The 17,079-nt window shown below is 46.5% G+C and overlaps 1 protein-coding gene across 3 annotated transcripts in view; it reads right to left on the reverse strand.

Annotated features, from left to right (window-relative positions):
* Positions 1 to 14,186, reverse strand: part of KIAA1671 (KIAA1671 ortholog) — a 225,434-nt gene extending 211,248 nt beyond the window's left edge. For 2 of the 3 annotated variants that reach the window (XM_069759154.1, XM_069759138.1), the window contains exon 1: positions 13,968 to 14,186. The gene's annotated coding sequence lies outside the window, so the exon portion shown is untranslated. Of the gene's footprint in view, positions 1 to 9,471; positions 9,585 to 13,967 lie in introns of those variants that run through there. The other variant, XM_069759147.1, reaches the window with a different exon arrangement.
* Between the last annotated feature and the right edge of the window lie 2,893 nt (positions 14,187 to 17,079).

Consider the following 17,079-nt stretch of genomic DNA (forward strand, 5'->3'; position numbering starts at 1 on the left):
ATGCTCTATCTTTTTGCGTTTTTTTTGCGGATTTCCCACTCCAAAATGCATTGGGAAGTGTCCGGAAAAAACCGCGGCAAAAACGCGTCAAAACCGCGGCAAAAACGCATGCGGTTTTCTTGCGGATTTCATGCAGAAAATGTCTGGAATTCTCAGGAATTTTCTGCATGAATTCCTGAACGTGTGCACATAGCCTAAAGTGCTGCGGAATATGCAGGCGCTATACAAATAAAAATTATAATTATTAACACCATGCAGGTCTGTAGACCCAATCTGACCATAAAACAGCAGCAAGAACAAGTCAACCCAATGAAAAGCAGAGTACAGGAAAGAATAAGAGACAAGAAAGCATCAATAAACCAGGTCTGAGAAATTACACACTTAACAAGCAGATACGAAGAGAATAAGCAGGAGGGGGGGCCCCCTGACGAAGGACTTGTTCCAAAACACGCGTCGGGGCGCGTGTCTGCCCATATCTACACAGCCGCACAGGTAATCATCCCTTTATGGTACTATGTATATTTCCCTCGTCCTCTGTACCTAATTGAATATCATCCAGCGTCCGCACAGGCGATATGACCCACTGATTTAACACTCTGGATATTACTGGCACATTTATGGACATGGGATAACATACCCACTGCAAAGCCACATTATATCTGCACTCAGGGCATTATGCTTTGATACTATTTGGTCCTAGTGTGCCACTCCTTAGACGTATTATATCTATTTATATACTATATTTTTCCTACATGATGGTTATTTGCTTTAACCCTAAAGCACCTTTTCTACATTGCTCAACTGTACAGTGACCTCAGGTGCAGATTTGGTCAGGATTTTATGCAGGTAAAATCATGACCAAATCTGCACCTGAGGTCACTGGCAGGTCACCTGCGTTGTCCTTGCGTTGTTTCTGCAATGTAAGGACATGCTGCGTTCTTAAAAGATGCCCCGCATGTGCGTTTTCGCGGGTATGCCGCATGCGTCTTTTAATGCATAGTGGAGACGGGATTTCATGAAATACCCTCCATTATGCTGTAACATCTGGACGCTGCGTTTTTGACGCTGCGGTTCAACGCAGCGTCAAAAACGCAGCGTTTCCTGAACGTGGAAACATACCCTAAGAAGCTGCCCTACTCTGCACTCATTATCTGTATTAATTGCACCTGTTTGAACTTGTTACCTGAATAAAAGACACCTGACCACACACTCAAATCAATCACACTCCAACCTCTTCACCATGGCCAAGACAAAACAGCTGTCTAAGAACACCAGGGAAAAAATTCTAGACCAGCACAAAGCTAGGATGGGCTACAGGACAATAGGCAAGTTGCTTGATGAGAAGGCAACAACTGTGGGCACAATTATTAGAAAATGGAAAAAAAAAAAAACACAAGATGGCTGTCAATCTTCCTTAGTCTGGGGCTCGGTGCAAGATCTCGCCTCGTGGGGTAAGGATGATTCAGAGAATGGTCAGGAATCAGCCAAGAACTACACGGAAGGACATGGTTAATGACCTGATGAGACCTGGGATCACAGTCTGAAACATTACCATTTGTAACACATTACGCCATCATGGATTAATATCCTGCAGGCCACGCAAGGTCCTCTATTCACGCCAGCACATGTCCAGGCCCGTTTGAAGTTCGCCAATGACCATCTGGATGATCCAGATGAGGAATGGGAGAAGGTCATGTGGTCAGACGAGACCAAAATTTAACTTTTTGGTATCAAATCCACTCACCGTGTTTGGAGAGAAGAAGGATGAGTACAGCCCCCAAGAACACCGTCCCAACCATGACGCCCCGTGAGGAAAACATCATAATTTGGAGGTGCTTTTCTGCAAAGGGGACAGGACGACTGCATGAACAGGTCAGTTCCACAGAGTCAGGCTTCTGACAGGTCCATGTGGCAACCAATACTTTTTAGCCTTGGGGACATTAAAGTTAGTATTAAGTTATTTCCACTCACACCCATCTGCCGAAGAATAAATGTAAAGGACCAGTTTGAGCTGGTTGGATTAGCAAGAAATGACAACAAAAATGTGTTTTGCAACCTCCTTAGCTACCACTAATGTCATCAATGGCATTTCAGGATGAAGCAATGCAGAGCAATTACCATATATAGAAAGCTGAATATCACCTAGCCTTCAAGAGAGGGTGTGTGTCCTCCATGCTGGAGAGGGACTAGGAGGTCAGGATCATACTCCAATTGTTCTGCTCAAGTACATCCAATCTAGCAACAGAACTAAAACAAATCGGCTGCTAAAAGGTACAACATGGCCAGTGGGACTCTGGATTTTTTTCTGCGAAGTGTACATTTCTTAATAGCCATGAGCAATGTGTTTAACATTTCTATTTATGAGTTTTAATAAAAATTGATTTCAAGGAGAGAGAGAGAATCTATCTATCTATCTATCTATCTATCTATCTATATATATATATATATATATATAGTGCCTATAACCGCAATAGAAACATCAATGTTAAAGTGCCTAGTGCAAAAATGATCCATCACCCAATTACAATAGGCAAGGGATTGCTTCAGTCATGAATGCAAATCCAGCTTGGATATAATAATCCTAGCAACCATGATGCTAAACTCACACCAGCATAAATGATACTCATCTGTGAGTTGTGGTAATACGTTCCAATATCCGGGGAACATCGTAGTATGGTTTCAGATGATAGGAGAAGCGCTTAGTCTATACCTTATCCCCAAAACAATGCCCGACGCGTTCCCCTTCCATAGATGTAAAGGGGGTTCAACAGCACGTATAATAAGAGCTGTTCTTTAGGGTTCTATACTCATTTATATTTGTTTTTTTTCTGTTTCAGTAGGCTCTACAATCATGGGGAAGACTGCAGACTTGACAGATGTCCAGAAGGCAGTCATTGACACACTCCACAAGGAGGGCAAGCCACAAAAGGTCATTGCTAAAGAAGCTGGCTTTTCAGAGTGCTGTATCCAAGCATATTAATGGAAAGTTGAATGGGAGGAAAAAGTGTGGTAGAATAAGGTGCACAAGCAACCGGGATAATCGCAGCCTTGAAAGGATTGTTAAGAAAAGGCCATTCAAAAATTTGGGGGAGAGTCACAAGGAGTGCACTGCTACTGGAGTCATTACTTCAAGAGCCACCACACACAGACATATCCAGGACATGGGCTACAAGTGTCACATTCCTTGTGTCAAGCCACTCATGACCAATAGACAACGCCAGAAGCGTCTTACCTGGGCCAAGGAGAAAAAGAACTGTATTATTTCTCAGTGGTCCAAGGTGTTGTTTTCAGATTAAAGTAAATTTTGCATTTAATTTGGAAATCAAGGTCCCAGAGTCTGGAGGAAGAGTGGAGAGGCCACAATCCAAGCTGCTTGAGGTCTAGTGTGAAGTTTCCACAATCAGTGATGGTTTGAGGAGCCATGTCATCTGCTGGTGTAGGTCCACTGTGTTTTATCAAGACCAAAAGCACGGCCGTCTACCAGGAAATTTTAGAGCACTTCATGCTTCCCTCTGCCGACAAGCTTTTTGGAGATGGAAATTTCATTCTCCAGCAGGACTTGGCACCTGTCCACACTGCCAAAAGTACCAATACCTGGTTTAAAGACAACAGTATCACTGTGCTTGATTGGCCAGCAAACTCGCCTGGCCTTAACACCATAGAGAATCTAAGGGGTATTGTCAAGAGGAAGATGAGACACCAGACTCAGCAATGCAGATGAGCTGAAGGCTGCTATCAAAGCAACCTGGGCTTCCATAACACCTCAGCAGTGCCACAGGCTGATCGCCTCCATGCCACGCCGCATTGATGCAGTAATTGATGCCAAAGGAGCCCCGACCAAGTATTTAGTTCATTTACTAGACATACATTTCAGTAAACCAACATTTTAGATTTTAAAATCATTTTTCAAGCTGGTGTTATAAAGTATTCTAATTTACTGAGATAATGATTTTTGGGTGTTCATTGACTGTAAACCATAATCATCAACATTAACAGAAATAAACACATCAAAAAGATCACGCTGTTTGTAATGACTATGTAATATGAGTGTCACTTTTTGTATTTTAGAACTGAAATGAATTGATGATATTCTAATTTAGTGAGAAGCACCTGTATGTTCCCACTGGAGTGAGAAGGAAGATAACCCTTATGAATATGCTTGCATGCTGCCCTTTCCGTTTACCTCTCTACAACCTCACTATGGTATATTTCCACTGATTTGCCTGCAGAAGACAGACTGTCATAGCTTTCAAGTATCAGGGTGATCGGTGGAGGACTCCTTAGAGGATGTTTTTGCTCAAGGACATCTGACAGTTATGACATTGCCTTCAGGAAGATGAATGAATGAAGTGATCGCATGGTCCAGGAAGTGGGAGCAGATAAAAGTACCGGAATTTATTTATTTTTTTTGCACAACATGATATTCTCATGTTTGCTCCCCTGTCCTCCACTCACATTGCAAACATCTGGTATTTTCACACTGCTAAAAAAGTCGAACATTTCATCTAAATGATAAATTAAAGTCCAGAATTAAATATTAAAAGTCTACAAAGCACTTACGGTAGGTTGGTGACATTTTTCCTCCCAAAACAGGCTTTCTTGTAAATCTTTAAAAATGACAAAAATGTTAAAAAATATTCCAAAATAAACAAAAAAGGCCTGTAAAAAGTGCCATATAACCTTTGAATTGACATGCTTTTACGTTGAGGTGTGCTAAAAAGGATCCACTTGAGTGCACAGGGTGAACCAAACCCGCTCTTAGGCCTTATTCACATGTCTGTGTTTAAACACGTACGTAAATAAATGGTAATGTTGTCAGATTCTCCTATACTTTGCAGTGTTATACACTCGGATGCTGTGTTTTTCACAGACCCATAAATTTGTGTTGACCTTTGTCATCCGTGCTCCTGGGAAAAAAAAAGACTTGTCTATGTGTGCTTTGCAAGGACACATGGTCCATGAAAAAGCACAGACATGTGAATAGCGCCACAGATTATAACTGATAAGTGCGGATTCCGTGAGAAAAAAAAGATACAACACATACTGTATGTGCAACATGGACGTCTGAATGAGACCTTAGGTCTTGTGCACATAACAGTATTTTCGGTCCGAGTGTGATCTGACTAAACACCGGATCGTGCTATTCTATGGGGCCATGCACATTTGATTTTTGCCTCTGACCCAGCCGGTCCGATGAAAAAAAATTGTGGCAAGCCCGAGTTGAATCCGATATTCAGATTGCACTCGGCCATACAAGTCAATGAGCGATGGAAAAAGAAAAAAAATCTGACTGCACTCAAATGGCATCTGAGTGCAGTTAAATGTTCATGGATGGATAGAATGAAGAAAATGGAGATTTTTTTTTCCCTCATCTTCTCCTCATCCAAGAAACCCTGATCATACACACCCGGTCCGATTCTCTTGTATGAGAGAATATACGGTTGTGCGAGGATAGAATTACCGGTATCCCAGTGGACTAAACACAGTAGTAATGTAGGTGGTTACAACAACAAAAATGCAAAAGAAACAATGAAAACCCCCACGTACAATCCTGCATAATGCGCAGTCATGCCATAGTCCACATCTCATGGCGTGAGCTTTGATTCTTTACACATTTCCATCTGCTTTCCAAAGTCATTTTTTACTACTATCCATTGCAGTACAACATTTCCCCACTAAACAGAAGGGAGATTTTCCTGTCATCTCTTCTGCCAAATATCCAAAAATACAATTGGATTTATTCCTTATTTGGGGACACTGTGAGGAGACATGCTACAAATTTCCCAGCTATGCATACCGCTGTTCCAGACTTCTTCATCAGTGCCAGACATGATAAACATGGCTGTATAGAGGAAGAGATAGAAAGTGACAGGAAGAGAGAACAACTAAGGTTAAGTGATGGGATTTAAGGAGTTAATAAGGCCCTTCTGTGAAGTATCCCTTTAAATGTGGATATTTGGCTATATAAAAAATTACACTCCCTTGTGCATGTGACGTTACCATGCGCATAGCTCAACCACAAGACCGCGAACATATAACCCCATTACAGACACCGTGATGCTGTATGATCATGTGAATAACACTACAACAAAATTCCTAAGTCCACCACACAGCGGACCACTCCTACACTACACACTCCCTTACATATTCCCTGGGGTAAGAAGAAAACTAAAATGAATGGCAGTAGAGATCTGGAGGTGAAAGGATCAGCAAAGGCCAGATGGCCAGTGTATGATCCTGAGGAGGATACCCATGGGCCCGGCCCACCCAACTGACAGGGGCTTGTCTGGCACAAACAGGACACAGCAGATGGGAATGAGAAATCACTACCCAGGAAAAGCCTTCCAGGCAAAGTAATGGACACACAGCAGCATGGAATCACATCAGCCATATGCTCTCTAGCTAGGATCCTCCCAGTAAACATGATGATGCCTAATCTAGAACTTCCAACTGACCCTGTTTTGCCTTTAAAAAAAAAAAACTGAAAGGTATAGGTAACAATGTCTATATAAAAAAAAAAAAACTTTAAAAATGCTTGCAAAAACAATCAACTTTGCTTTTTACTCGTTTTTAAAAATCCACTGTTCTCAACAATGGAGGGATTTTTAATTCTTATTTACTCCTGGTTACCTAGGTTACTGTACTGACCACCGCTGCAGTCTAATCAGTGGTGGCCAGTCTCCTAGGGAAGAAGCACAATGCTTGCAATCTCTCTGTACATATCCTGTGAGCAGCTATGTTCATATCGTGTTTCAGTCAGGGCTGTGATGGAGTCGGAATAAAATGGACAGACTCCTAAAAATATTATATATATATATATATATATATATTATTTTTTATTTTTTTTTTTAATGAAAATGGCCGGACAAAACCGATGGTACCCCTGGAAAAGATTGAAAATAATTTGACCACAGGGACATGTGATGCTAACTACAGGACACACCTTAGTTTAACAGCTGTCTTCTAAACTTGTAATCTGTCAGTCGGCCTATTTAGAGGGTGAAAAGTAGTCACTGTGCTGTTTGGCATCATGGTGTGTACCAAACTGAACATGGACAAAAGAAAGCTAAAGAGAGGGTTGTCTCACAAAATTAGAAAGAAAATTATAGACAAACATGTTAAAGGCTATAAAACCTATATATACTTAAAGAAAGAAAATGTAAAATAACGGTGGACAACTCTCAATATGCATAGGCGGTAAAAGATCTGCAGAGTGTACTAGTACCGACTGTATGGAACCGAATCCTCCATGTACAGTCCAGCTATAACACGACCACCTTTACTCAGCAAGTGGAAGGACAATGCACGAATAATATCTGGACAGCGTATTTTCAGCTACATATATAACAAGTCTTCTGTGCACATAGCTGCCATTGTGGAAGCATCGTGCTCATTCCTGTAGCATAAAACCCATGCTGAATAGTCCTGTGCCTGAAGTCTGGGATGAATGCTATAAAAGGCAATGGCAGAGACAATCCAGCCTATTATGATCAGAACAAAAGTCATTACTGAAATACACAGAACAATGAATTCTCCAATGTCGGCTTTCTTAAACATCCAGGCATAAAAATAAAACACGAGGTATTGTGATAGTGAGCGGTGATCAAACACAGACCGCAATGAGACTTCACTGTTTAGTTCTTCGTTTCGAGGAATGGAGCCTGGGGAACGCGACACTGAAGATCCATCACGAATATCAAAGCAGAGGCAAACAATAAAGCAGGCGACTCTCAGTCCAGGTCCACTTACACTGTACAATTACGGTGAAGGAGCGATCAATAACACGGAAAGGTAAAGATACAGGTGTTTTCCATGGTATCATCTCCAGGCACTGCCACATCACACAGATCTACGTCCAGCGAGTCCTACTAAGGGGTGCAAACAACTAGAAGATGCCATAGAAACAGTTGTAGTGGAGCGCATGTCTACCTGCTGCGGTATTATGGGCGCAATAAGTGACGTCACTGAAACCCGCTGCGGTATCAATGACAACGCATATACCATTTAACGGGGAGGTGATTTATGGGCAGTTTACCCAGAGCTTCTGGCACAGAGAACAAGAAGAAATCAGGTTATAAATGCGTAGATTTACGTTTATGTGAGCCATCACTTTCCACTATGGATTTGTTCACAGGGAGTCAACCTGCATCTGCCCTCTGCCGCACCCCTCACCCCCAAAAAAGCAAAACACGTACATGTTGCATATGGTTTCTAATACAAATTGGTTGTGGAATTGTTGCATATTTCACCACTTCAGCAACTAAAAGACACTTAAAGGGATTACTTAATTTTTATTTTCTATGGGGGCGCTTATCGGCGAGTAGTTGCTAACTACCTGTGTACGCTGACCTGAGGGGATCTCTCCCAGATCAGAGCATTCACGGACCACTCCTGATAGCGATTCTATCACTTTCTGTGTTGTAATAGCGACAGAGCAGGTCCCTTTTCTTCTGCTTTGCTCTGTCAGAGTAAAGAAGAGAAGGAACTGTACTGTTGATGTGACGGCACAGGAAATGGGAGAATCAATGGCTGGAGTGGTCCGAGACTGGTCTGCAACCAAGAATGAGATTGTCACAGGGAAGTTAGCAAATACGACCGACAAATGCCTAGCCTATAGAAATAAAAGGTTAAAGTCCTGGATAACTCCTTTCAATAGACGAGTATCACACACGATTTTTCAGCTGATAAAGTTCAGCTTCACATGAACTGTACAAACTGAGTTTTTGGAGGCAGAAAACTTGCTGCGTTCTACAATTCAAGCCACAACCTTAAACTACGTGGTTTCTTGTGCATTTATTTCTGATGGGGAGCCTGAAAAATACACATTTTTTTAAAGTGAAGAATCAAAAGCTTTTCTGTACTAAAAAAACACATTTTACAAACTTGGCTTCAAAAAGCACCAAAAACACATAAAAAAAGTGTAATACAAACGCAACAGATTGCATTAGTATTGTGAATGCTGCACAGAAAGATGCAGCAGGGAAAAAGGATGCGGTTACGCTACGTGGGGACATGGCCTCGCCACGCACCAGTCATACATGAAGGTCACGGCACAAAGCTCCGCAGCTTCGGCATGTCAGTAAATAATAAGGAAGTCTTCTAAGACGTGACTGCAGGAAGCTCACAGGGTTACTCCACGTATCATGCGGTATATAAGCCCCCCAGCCCGGGCCCACATGTCTGATCACTGCTGCCTTACACCAGACAGCACTGCGCACATTGACAATCCCTCAGGAAAAACCCAACCTGGAAGCGAATTCCATTGGAAAGGTTTGTTATTGCTAATGCTCAGTCCTTATACACCAGGACTCCTCCAGCTGCAAAGAAGGCTTCACCTCCCATGTAAACAGTGGGGTCCATGTTCCTCCACAGCTGGGGGAGGGATGGGAATTTCCCTGTTCTGCTCCTATTTCTCCCAGTGGTCCATGTTTTGATATGAGGGGTGTCACGGGGTGGGGAGAGTATGTTTACCTTATTTTTCCTTCTCCCAGTCAGGACTTGCAGAATGCGGGATAGGCACAGTAGGAGTGCACTGACCTTTGGATACCGCTCAGATTACTGTACATGGGAATATTGCAACTGAAAGAACCTAATAAGGGAAGAAGGGCCACAAATGAGAACTCCGGACTGACACTGACAGCGTGGACATCAGAGAGTCACTGAGAAGAGAGGGTTAATAAGGGAAGAAGGGCCACAAATGAGAACTCCGGACTGACACTGACAGCGTGGACATCAGAGAGTCACTGAGAAGAGAGGGTTAATAAGGGAAGAAGGGCCACAAATGAGAACTCCGGACTGACACTGACAGCGTGGACATCAGAGAGTCACTGAGAAGAGAGGGTTAATAAGGGAAGAAGGGCCACAAATGAGAACTCCGGACTGACACTGACAGCGTGAACATCAGAGAGTCACTGAGAAGAGAGGGTTAATAAGGGAAGAAGGGCCACAAATGAGAGCTCCGGACTGACACTGACAGCGTGAACATCAGAGAGTCACTAAGAAGAGAGGGTTAATAAGGGAAGAAGGGCCACAAATGAGAACTCCAGACTGACACTGACAGCATGGACATCAGAGAGTCACTAAGAAGAGAGGGTTAATAAGGGAAGAAGGGCCACAAATGAGAACTCCGGACTGACACTGACAGCGTGGACATCAGAGAGTCACTAAGAAGAGAGGGTTAATAAGGGAAGAAGGGCCACAAATGAGAGCTCCGGACTGACACTGACAGCGTGGACATCAGATCGTCACTAAGAAGAGAGGGTTAATAAGGGAAGAAGGGCCACAAATGAGAACTCCGGACTGACACTGACAGCGTGAACATCAGAGAGTCACTAAGAAGAGAGGGTTAATAAGGGAAGAAGGGCTACAAATGAGAACTCCGGACTGACACTGACAGCGTGGACATCAGATCGTCACTAAGAAGAGAGGGTTAATAAGGGAAGAAGGGCTACAAATGAGAACTCCGGACTGACACTGACAGCGTGGACATCAGAGAGTCACTGAGAAGAGAGGGTTAATAAGGGAAGAAGGGCTACAAATGAGAACTCCGGACTGACACTGACAGCGTGGACATCAGAGAGTCACTGAGAAGAGAGGGTTAATAAGGGAAGAAGGGCCACAAATGAGAGCTCCGGACTGACACTGACAGCGTGAACATCAGATTGTCACTAGGAAGAGAGGGTTAATAAGGGAAGAAGGGCCACAAATGAGAGCTCCGGACTGACACTGACAATGCAGACATCAGATCGTCACTAAGAAGAGAGGGTTAATAAGGGAAGAAGGGCCACAAATGAGAACTCCGGACTGACACTGACAGCGTGAACATCAGATCGTCACTAGGAAGAGAGGGTTAATAAGGGAAGAAGGGCCACAAATGAGAACTCCAGACTGACACTGACAACGCGGACATCAGATCGTCACTAAGAAGAGAGGGTTAATAAGGGAAGAAGGGCCACAAATGAGAACTCCGGACTGACACTGACAACGTGAACATCAGATCGTCACTAAGAAGAGAGGGTTAATAAGGGAAGAAGGGCCACAAATGAGAACTCCGGACTGACACTGACAGCGCGGACATCAGAGAGTCACTAAGAAGAGAGGGTTAATAAGGGAAGAAGGGCCACAAATGAGAACTCCAGACTGACACTGACAACGCGGACATCAGATCGTCACTAAGAAGAGAGGGTTAATAAGGGAAGAAGGGCCACAAATGAGAACTCCGGACTGACACTGACAGCGCGGACATCAGAGAGTCACTAAGAAGAGAGGGTTAATAAGGGAAGAAGGGCCACAAATGAAAACTCCGGACTGACACTGACAGCGCGGACATCAGAGAGTCACTAAGAAGAGAGGGTTAATAAGGGAAGAAGGGCCACAAATGAGAACTCCGGACTGACACTGACAGCGTGGACATCAGACAGTCACTAAGAAGAGAGGGTTAATAAGGGAAGAAGGGCCACAAATGAGAACTCCGGACTGACACTGACAGCGTGGACATCAGACAGTCACTAAGAAGAGAGGGTTAATAAGGGAAGAAGGGCCACAAATGAGAACTCCGGACTGACACTGACAGCGCGGACATCAGACAGTCACTAAGAAGAGAGGGTTAATAAGGGAAGAAGGGCCACAAATGAGAACTCCGGACTGACACTGACAGCGTGGACATCAGACAGTCACTAAGAAGAGAGGGTTAATAAGGGAAGAAGGGCCACAAATGAGAACTCCGGACTGACACTGACAGCACGGACATCAGAGAGTCACTGAGAAGAGAGGGTTAATAAGGGAAGAAGGGCCACAAATGAGAACTCCGGACTGACAACGTGAACATCAGATCGTCACTAAGAAGAGAGGGTTAATAAGGGAAGAAGGGCCACAAATGAGAACTCCAGACTGACACTGACAGCGTGGACATCAGATCGTCACTAAGAAGAGAGGCTTGTCGTGTTTGTAAACACAGAAGAGATATAAAGAGAAATAAAAAACAAACATTACTATGGAAATATACATTACCTTCCTTCAATCTGTCACAGATTACACAATATTAGTAACCCCTTCCCTGCCCTAGACCACCAGGGATGAGATTATTAACTTCCTCACTGCCCTAGACTGCCAGGGACGTTAATATGAATCCCAGGTAGCCAACCCTTTAGTGCTCTAGGCTAACAGTATTATGATCAGATCTGAACATTATTTTGTTTTCTAGGGGCTTCCTGCGCCATTCACTTGTACATCGGAGGTGAGCTGCGCCATTGACGTTACACCCCACACTCATTAGTATAGCACATGTTCTGCACCTGGCCATCAGGCGCAGGTTGTAGTGTCATCGGCACCACTAGTCTCCTGTGTGAACAGGCTGGAATTCCCCTATAATACGTGATGATATATGCAGGTATGATGGCAAAAGGGGGCGCACACATGGCACGCACAGGGACACGATCTGGTGGACACTAAGGTATGTAAAAAGTGAGAGCTGGCGTCTGATTACAGACCATGCTGACGTACAGCGCAGTCACTCGTATACACAAGGATGGCGGACCACATAACAGCACCGGGACCTCTGCAGTTCCACCGGATAGGACCTAGATCACTGCAGCTGTCTGACTGTGGGACCTCCAGAGCAAAACTCCACACTTAAAGGGCCAGCCACCTTAACTAATAAACAGAGCCATCATGGATCACACACCTGCATGTAAATCTGCCTGGAGCTTCTCTGACACTGAGCAGCAGGGGACGCAGAACCTAAATGCCCACCACGGTCAGTCTGCACTGGCTGATAACTGAGAACAATAACATTGCATGTGGTAGAAAACTCACTAATATACAGAAAATGACTGACCCCAGTCACACTCAGAACCCCCCCCAAAGGTCACACTCACTCAGAACCCCCCCGGGTCGCACTAAGAACACCCCCCCTGTCACACTCAGAACATCCGCTGTCACACTCAGACTACAACGCCCCCCCCCCCCCCCCGGTCATACTCAGAACATCCGCTGTCACACTCAGACCCCCCCCCCCCCCGGTCGCACTCAGAAACCCCCCCCGGTCACACTCAGAAGCCCCCCCCGGTCACACTCAGAAGCCCCCCCCCCCCGGTCACACTCAGAACACCCACCAGCCCCCCCCCCCCCCCCCCCCGGACACACTCAGAACACCCACCAGCCCCCCCCCCCCCCGGACACACTCAGAACACCCCCCCCCCCCGGACACACTCAGAACACCCCCCCCCCCCCGGTCACACTCAGAAGCCCCCCCCCCCGGTCACACTCAGAAGCCCCCCCCCCCGGTCACACTCAGAAGCCCCCCCCCCCCGGTCACACTCAGAAGCCCCCCCCCCCCGGTCACACTCAGAACACCCACCAGCCCCCCCCCCCCCCCCGGACACACTCAGAACACCCCCCCCCCCCCCGGACACACTCAGAACACCCCCCCCCCCCCCGGTCACACTCAGAAGCCCCCCCCCCCCGGTCACACTCAGAAGCCCCCCCCCCCGGTCACACTCAGAAGCCCCCCCCCCCCGGTCACACTCAGAACACCCACCAGCCCCCCCCCCCCCCCCCCGGACACACTCAGAACACCCCCCCCCCCCCCCGGTCACACTCAGAACACCCACCAGCCCCCCCCCCCCCGGACACACTCAGAACATCCGCTGTCACACTCAAACCCCCACCCCCAGTTGCACTCAGAACCCCTGGCACCATGGGCAAGTTTAGGCTCTACAGCAGAGATCTGCCAACTGTGGACCAACCAGAACTCCCAGCATGCCCCCACTCATCCCTTCTACAGTACAGTCATTACAGGGTTAAGCGATCGTCCCCTCCTGTGGTCTGGACCCGGCTCTGAGGTAAGTGAGTAGTTGGCATCCTGCAGCCGTGTGTGCCCAGCCCAGTGGTGGCAATGCTACCCGTGTCCTGGTGAGCTGCGGGTGGGCGCAGGAAAGTTTCCCGTGCCCCGGTCCCTGAGCACTTACCTGTCCGTCCGCCCGTCCCCTTTGTTTCCCGGTGTCCGCTCTCACTGCCTTCCTTCCTCTTTCTCCATGTTCCACCTGCCTAACAGGGGCAGCTCCACCCGACCAACCCAACCTGCTGCGAAAGAGCCCAGGCCACGCCCCCTGCCCTGCCGTGCCTTCCACAGGGAACCCCAGCTGGGACAAAGGCTGTGCAACCTAGTTTGTTTGTCAGGCATGTAGGCGGGGCCAATGTTTGGAAGCTGCTTTGTTAGCATGGCAACCTGTGACTGGAGATAAGGGAGCAGGGTATCGCTGCCGTCTATCGCCATCTGCTGGCTGTGCAGCGCACTGCACGCCCAGTGCTGACTTCCTCCATACTGTTGTTCTTGTGCTTTGGTTTGTCAGAAGTGGCTTGTGGTTGGGGAGCGCGTGTCTGTGGTGTTCTAGCGAAACTTCAGCAGCTTCACCGCAACACTGTCCGCTGCTGAGCTCGCTGCCACTACTAGGGGGTAAAGATTATTAGTCATAGCAGCGCTGCAGCCAATCTGTGACATCAGCGACTCCGCCCGAGCAATGTCAAGAGCCGCTCTGCTGATTGGCTGCAGCGCTGTTAGTGTGATGTCAGCTCTGCAGACAGTCGCTAACACCACTGGTGAGGACTCGGCTCTGGACCCGGGGAGGGTGAGTAAAGCGCAGGTGGTTGTTTATTAGGAGGAGAGAGGGCTTTTTAAAACTGGAAAACCTCTGTAAATATGCCCCGTGTGTAAAAGGTTTATCTTTTTAAGAAAACGTGTTTATACGCAGTGTGTTTTACCTCAGGAGAAAAGCAATGGCCAGAAAAATGCAGCGCCAATACTGCATTAAAGTGTGCACTTTTTGATGATTCTATTTTTTTTGTGGGGGGGTGGGTCACACACTTTGCAGAAAATTGTAACTAAATATATTCCATCAAAGCAGTATGTGTAAGGGTTTGTGTCCACGGCCAGGATTTTATGCAGGTAAAATCCTGACCCAATCTGCACCTGAGGTCACTGGCAGGTCACCTGCGCTGTCCTTGCGTTGTTTCAGCATTGTAAGGACATGCTGCGTTCTGAAAAGACACGCCGCATGTGCGTTTTCACGGCTATGCCGCATGCGTCTTTTAATGCATAGTGGAGACGGGATTTCATGAAATCCCCTCCACTATGCTGTAACATCTGGACGCTGCTCAACACAGCATAAAAAACGCAGCGCTTCCTGAACGTGGAAACACACCCTTACTGCTCCCCGGGCCTGGCCGGTATTACTGGGTGGAGTAAATGGCAATTGATTATGTAACATGAGTGGAAATGGTCTTGACACTAAGGGTATGTGCACATGCTGCGGAATGGTGTGCCGATTTTACAGCACTGATTTTGGTAAATCCGCAGGAAAACCGCACTGTGGATTTACCGCGGAATTACTGCAGATTTACTGCTGTTTTTTCTGCGGATTCCACCTGCAGTTTTACACCTGCGGATTCCTATTATGGAGCAGGTGTAAACCGCTGCGGACAAAGAATTGACATGCTGCGGAATAAACAACCCAGCGTTTCCGCGCGTTTTTTTCCTCAGCATGTGCACTGCGATTTTGTTTTCCATAGGTTTACATGGTACTGTACACCGCATGGAAAACTGCTGCAGATCCGCAGCATCAAATCCGCAGCGTGTGCACGTAGCCTTAGGGTATGTGTCCACGTTCAAGATTGCATCAGGATTTGGTCAGGATTTTTCATCAGTATTTGTAAGCCAAAACCAGGAGTGGGTGATAAATGCAGAAGTGGTGCATATGTTTCTATTATACTTTTCCTCTAATTGTTCCACTCCTGGTTTTGGCTTACAAATTCTGAGGTAAAATACTGACCAAATCCTGATGCAATCCTGAACGTGGACACATACCCTTAATGATTCCCAGATTGAATTGGAAGACACAGTTACTTTTTTTGGTGAAAAGCTGGCAGATCTGTGGCATACTAGTACAATTCCATCAGCATATCTGAGCAGCAGGAATAATACTTTCCAGGCTGGGAGCCTGTAAGAACAGATGCCATCTTTAGTGTTGGCCCTTGAAGAGTCTAATGCTGATGTAGCAGTATGATGTGGCACAGAGACACCTGGTAGGAAAGCAACTTTCTGCTTGCGCAGGCATGTACTACGGAGGACAGAGAATGAACTTCAATCCAATATTGCAGCCAGCATGCAGCCAGCGGTTAAGGAAAGGGTGAATCAAACACCCGAAAACCCCGCCCCTATGGCTGAAGATTGTTCCCTCCAAATTCAGGTGACAGAGTCCCTTTAAGGATGAATTGGCAGATATAGATATACCATCCTCCCTGGATGCCCTTATACACCTGGCTATTAGGATTGATCTCCGTTTCCATGAGCAAGCTCAGGTTCAAGCTCAAGTATCTTCTTATGTCATAGGCTAGCTCCAGCCCTCCAATACCCTTGGGTGCCACAAGCCACACCTCCTGCCATAGAACTGATGCAAGTTGAGCGGGTCAAACTTTCTGTACAAGAGAGAAAGAAAAGGTATAAAGAGAACGAGTACATGTACTGTGGAGAAAAGGGCATTATGTTTTTCTCTAGTCACCTTCCACGACAGCAGCATCGGAGGATGTCTCCCAGCCCTAATGGGGGACAGGAAACACAAAGAGGTTGAATACCCTCCTCTTCCTGCAACCACCAGTGCTTTTCTGCTATGGGGTATGAAGAGGTCCTGCTGTGGTGCTGCTGTGGCCGTTGACCGGAGTACCCAGTTTTATTTACCTATAGCCGGGCAGCTGGGGTTTGGGGGCTCCGCTCTCCTCCCTCCATAAGCTGCTCCAGTCTCCATGTCACCATGCGACTCGGGACCCTCCTTTACCGCCCCTCCCGTGCCCCCTCTGGGGGTAAAGCAGGGCAGTGACATGCGGCTGGGGTCCTTTCAAGCTCCCTGACTTCTCCTATCTTTCTTGGCGCGGACTGTGTTGTAGGCGCGTACCGGAAGTGATGTGATCCCGAACTTCCGGTTTTCTTCTGGTGCGTTCCAGCGTCGAATGCACGCGCGCCCGGCATCACCACTGGTTCTACTTGAGTCAGCTGCCACATGGGGTGTTCCCGGATGGTTCCCCCCC

Source organism: Ranitomeya imitator, chromosome 1 (assembly GCF_032444005.1).
Source record: "Ranitomeya imitator isolate aRanImi1 chromosome 1, aRanImi1.pri, whole genome shotgun sequence".
Taxonomy (NCBI): domain Eukaryota; kingdom Metazoa; phylum Chordata; class Amphibia; order Anura; family Dendrobatidae; genus Ranitomeya; species Ranitomeya imitator.